General features: G+C 44.5%; 1 long non-coding RNA gene across 1 annotated transcript in view; it reads left to right on the forward strand.

Moving 5' to 3' along the window:
• The first annotated feature begins 12 nt into the window (after window positions 1-12).
• Window positions 13-5,599, forward strand: part of LOC107183402 — an 11,428-nt gene continuing 5,841 nt past the window's right edge. The window contains exon 1 of the long non-coding RNA XR_001514197.1: window positions 13-163. This is a non-coding gene — a long non-coding RNA (uncharacterized LOC107183402). The remainder of the gene's footprint in view (window positions 164-5,599) is intronic.

A 5,599-nucleotide genomic window follows, 5' to 3' on the forward strand; every position in this document is an offset into this window, starting at 1 on the left:
AGGTATGGGGTCTCGCTCCCCTCGGGCCCGGTGCCACCTGTGCAGCATCCCCACATGGCCCGGGGTGAGGGCCGCGCGGTGCCAAATTCCCACGAAACGGACCCAAGTCACAAAGGTCGGAGAATGCGGCCTAACGCGCGCCCCCGACCCACCTTTGCCCGAAGTGAGTGAGGCTGTTCATCCCGACCCTGGGCCGCTGGACGGGCTCGGGTGTCTGGACAGGCCGGGAGGGGGGGCCCCATGGAGACCCCACTCTGCGAATTACCCGCTCAGGCTTTCGCAGCAGATGACGGGGCACAGAATGGAGGCTTCGGTGACGTCGCTTAGCCAGCGGTTCTCAACCTGTGGGTCGCGACCCCTGTGGGGATCGAACGACCCTTTCACAGGGGTCGCCTAAGACCATCGGAAAACACATATATAATTAGATATTGTTTTTGTGATTAATAAGTATGCTTTAATTATGTTCAATGTGTAACAATGAAATTGGGGGTCACCACAACATGAGGAACTGTATTAAAGGGTCGCGGCATTAGGAAGGTTGAGAACCACTGGACCTTAGGCGGGGCGACCCCTCCCCTTGGATGTGTGCAGCCTCCGCGGCTGTGTGCTCGCCCCTAACTGAAGGGCTGCCCGTCGCAGGACTGAGCTGACCTGCAGGAGGGTCGGCAGCCAGGAAGCAGCAGGGTGACAGGTGTCTGTGTCTGGCATTCGTGCCTCCGGTCACCCTGGTAGGATGCGTTACTTAAAAGTCCAGCAGAAAATCCTCGCCTTCTCATTGAGTCTCTGACATTTCAACTAGCATTTTTCGTTCCTATAAAACCCAGAATACGGTCACTAACATCTTCATACATTTGTGTGTGTGTGTGTGTGTGTGTGTGTGTGTGTGTGTGTGTGTGTGTAATTGCGATTTTACCCATTTTGTATTACTTCCTTGGAAAAACAATCCTTTTGTTGGAAATGAGAACTTGATGTATGTTTTGGGGTGTGTGTGCGTTTTTTTCTAGGCTTTTTTTTTTTTCCTGTACATGAGTCTTTCTCTTTGAGGAGGAAGTTTGACTTTTGAAATAGAACTCATGATTAAAGTGAGTTCCTGATTCAACATTAAGCAAGCAGATCATTGACATGCTCACGAATTCAAAAAATGTTTACTGTCGACGTACAGTGTGCCAAGCAGGGAACAAAAAAGGCAATTCTTCCCTCATGAGGTTTTCAGTCTAGAAGAGAAGTAGACAATAAGCATCATCAGTAAGAAAACTGATATAGGATGCTAGACCACAATAAATGTCATGTAGTAAATGCAGAGGAAGGGGATCAAGAGCGGGGAGAGGCACAGTGATAAAAAGATGGGCAGCGTGAGCATTGTTGCGAAAGTGATGTTTAAGCAGAGATTTGAAGGGGGTGAGGGAGGTGGCCTTGGGGATGCCCCGGGAGGAGGATTCCAGGCAGAGGAAGCAGCTGGAGCGAAGACTTACCTGTGAGAATGTGCCTGGCGTGTCCTGCTAATGCAGTACGTCAGCGTGAGCGGAGCAGAAGGAAGAAGGGGAAGAAGTAGACAAGCCCGAGAGGGAAGGCGGGTAGGGCAGATCATATGGGCCATAGGAGCCATTGGAAAAGCCCTGACTTCACTCTGGGTAATGTGTAAATAGGTCGAATTCTGTTGGACCTAGAGAACTCCTGTCTTTTAGTATATAAATAGCTATTTGGATTAAAGATCGTTCACCTTAAATACTGCTGAGGGCATTTCAAACATTTTTTTTTTCCTATGAGAGGATGTTAATTGGTGGCAAAATCAGATTCCTTATGCAGAAACCCTATTTTGTCATAATATTCTTAGGCACAATTTTCGTATAATTTTGCATTTAACTTTCAAAGGCCTTTTATATGCTGTTTATTCTATTTTCAGACAAATTAAGAATTTATTCTACTTGCCTAAAATTATACCATTTTGTGCATTATTTCTTCTTACAATACATCCCTTTTCTGTTTGTTTTTTAACCTAACCGCTTCTTCAATACTAGAAATGCACAGAAAGCCAAGGCAAGGCGTGTGGCCATAGGAAACCCTGCCGTGGTTGGAGGTATACTGACATATTAATATAAAATGGTATTTAAATGGACAGATGAATGACTGTGTCCACGGGAAGGGTGGTTCAAGTACTACCTTCACAGCAAGCATCAAGTATAAGGTTTGGGTGACCTGCTTACTATGCAAGAGTCAGCATCGGCAATCAAATTGTTTATCAGAATAGCTGAAGTGCTTGGCCTGCTGTGGACCTTCTCCAATCTCCTACCTAACATTCCTAGGTTCCTGAGCTGGAGCTTGACTTAAAATCATTGCAATCTACCTACCCCACCCTAAATGAAATCTATCGCACATAATAACATCACATTAACCAGAACAGGTATGACTTGATTTATAAAACTGAATATTAAAAAAATGCATTCTAGCCCTAACCGGTTTGGCTCAGTGGATAGAGCATCGGCATGCGGACTCAAGGGTCCCAGGTTCGATTCCGGTCAAGGGTATATACCTTGGTTGCAGGCACATCCCCAGTGGGGAGTGTGCAGGAGGCGGCTGATCAATGTTTCTCTCTCATCGATGTTTCTAACTCTCTATCCCTCTCCCTTCCTCTCTGTAAAAAATCAATAAAATATACTTAAAAAATGCATTCTAGATTAAGAAACATACTTCTAAATATAAGCATTTACCAGAGTAATTGCCAATCAGTACTTTTGTTCAAAGAAAAAGGCTTGGTATATTTAAAATGTACTCTTGCGTTTCAAAGCTTAGATTTTTGTCCATCTTTTCAGGAGAATAAAAGATGTAAAAAATGGGAAAATCAGAGGTCATGCAAAATTATCACACAATTCTTTCTCTCCAGTAGCTTTATCACACTAAGAAAGAGTACTTGTTTTCGGCTTTACTTTTCCATAGAAAAATTTGTTAAATCATTACCTTCAGCTCAAGGTATTCCATTACACACCTACTAATTTAGTGCTCACATTTAATCTAATTGTCCTCCCCATATAATGGCAAAATAAAATAGCTTAATTATCCGTAACTTTTTAAGATATATATGATTTCAAATGTCCTTTGATTTACACGCCCCCCCCTGCCCCAAATCTTCATTTTCAATATATATTTATTGATTTCAGAGAGGAAGGGAGAGAGACATCAATGATGAGAGAGAATCATTGATTTGGTTGCCTTCTGCACACCTTCTACTGAGGAGTGAGCAGGCAACCCACTCATGTACCCTTGACCCGAATTGAACCCAGGACCCTTCAGTCCGCAGGCTGACACTCTATCCACTGAGCCAAACTGTCTAGAGCTTAACTTATCTTTCTGTTTCTTTGTGAAACATTTTTGATGTCGGATTGAGTCTCTGATACCTGAGCCAAGTTTGAGTTTGAAGAGCCATTTATCATCCTCTTTCCACTTTCTTTGATAAGACATATGTTTCTGACCTGATTTATCCAGTCAACTCAAATCCAATCATCTCTAAATCTTTTTGTTGATGACTTTATATTCCTGCATACTTTCATTTTTGCATAAACCATTACAGTTACCTATTTAATGCTCCAACAAGTTGTTTCTCATAACTTTGTGGTAAATTCATGTATCCTCTCAATAAATGTTGAGCACTTACTCTATATGCTGGGTAAACTAGTGAACAAATGACCCCTGCCCTCCTGGCAAACAGGCTTATGGAAGAGGAAAATGAAGATTTGGGGTGGGGGTGGGGGGTGTAAATCAAAGGACATCTGAAAAACTCTCTTTTTTACAAAATATATTTTTATTGATTTCAGAGAGGAGGGGAGAGGGAGAGAGAAAGAAATATCAATGATGTGAGAGAATCATGCTCCACACTGGGGATCGAGCCCTTGACTTGGGCACATGCCCTGACCAGGAATCGAACCCTGACCTCCTGGTTCATAGGTTGACACTCAATCACTGAGCCACACTGGCTGGGCTCGAGAACTTTCAATACATTTAGTTTATTATTCCTTACTCTAACCTCTAGTTTAATGTTGTGGATGCTTCACCAACCTCAGTTCCACTCCTCCATTATGCAGCAGCCATAGGATTAGGATGATCCATATCCTTATCTTTAGTCTTACCTCTGTAGGTGGGCCTTGCCTGGCCTGACCTTTAAGGTTCTCCTAGCCCTGTTGCCCCGGTACTTAACTTCAACCTTAGCCACTGGGACTCTTGAATCCAACAGGCCATGGTGTGGAACTCAGGGCTTTTGTCCTGTGATTGAGGCTCTTGTCCTTTCTCTTCTAACAGGAATGAAAGCTGGTAGTTCCCATTGCTGCTGGCATTCATGTTGTTAACCTGTAGGGCGGCCCCTGAGGATGAATAGATACTGTGGGCAGCACAGAAGAGAGATGGGAAGAAACTGGGTCATTAAGACATTGTTAAGCTGCTAGCTCACCCATTCACGGAGCCTGTCCAACAGCTGGACTCTGCATGAACGTGGGCCATCATTCTTCTTTATCATTTGATCCAGGTCAAGTTGGTTTGATTGCAGGTGGCATTATTGTATCTGAGAGTATCCTCACAGATGTGCTCACTAGAATAGGTATTTCTACCTTCTCAAAAGCAGAGGAGGATTTATTGTAAAGCTCTACCACTTCAGTTTCAGGATCTCCCTTGCTCTTGCCTCTTCCTAGCCTTCTACCTAATTTTGCACTTGTAATTTTTTTTTGTTAAAGAAGACCATTCAAATTGTATAAGCTTCAGGCCTCACAAAACCTGGATCTACTGTCAGATGTTTGGGGGAGAAAACGTCCACCTTTCTCTCCAGTTCCCTCAATTCTTGTCTCCCTAGGGAGGAGTGACTTACCTACATGGTAAGTGGTGAGAAGGGTCACTGTGGCCGGCCTCTCTGGCTCCGTCATTGAGACCTGCCCGCCCACAGTGGTAAGCTCAGTACAGCAGCCCTGGGTGACCAGCGCGGCAGGGGAAGTAGCTGCCACCTTTGACCACATCTTCCAAAATTGGCACCTCTCCAACGAACTTGTAAAACACCATGGTAACGTCATGGCTGCAAAGACTAAAGAGACCGTCGCAGAGGGCTGGCACTGGGAGATTGGAGAGAAGTTAGACAAAGAACGGAGCCCCTGTAAGGTCTTGCATCTGCTGCTCCCCAGCCCAGCCTCTCCTGCCCTCGGGGATCCCTTTCATGTTTGAAGCTGGCTGTGCCCTTGGCAGGCAGTTTGCATTTGTCAAGTGACTGGGTGTCTGAGGTCATTCCAGAGGAGAAAGAGTTGGGTTCCCTTCTTGGTCTCAGGTCCGAGCTGTTTTCTCTATTTCAGTGTAATCGGCAGGAAAGCTGTGGTTGATCCCCATCTGATGCCTGTGTCTATTTCTCAATTGTTTCCCAACTTGGATGGTAGGGAGAGGAATTATCACCCTGAAATGACAGCAAAAGTCAGCAATAGCAAATATAGTACAGTGTATGTATGTGAAGTGCTGTGTGACCAACTAAAAGGACCGAGCAGATCACTAGGTGCTATGAAAGATACACATGCGATAAAAAATGGATTCCTGATCTCAGGGGCTTTACAACTGGAAAAGACAAGTATATATATAT

Source organism: Myotis davidii, unplaced genomic scaffold (genome assembly GCF_000327345.1).
Source record: "Myotis davidii unplaced genomic scaffold, ASM32734v1 scaffold71, whole genome shotgun sequence".
NCBI lineage: Eukaryota > Metazoa > Chordata > Mammalia > Chiroptera > Vespertilionidae > Myotis > Myotis davidii.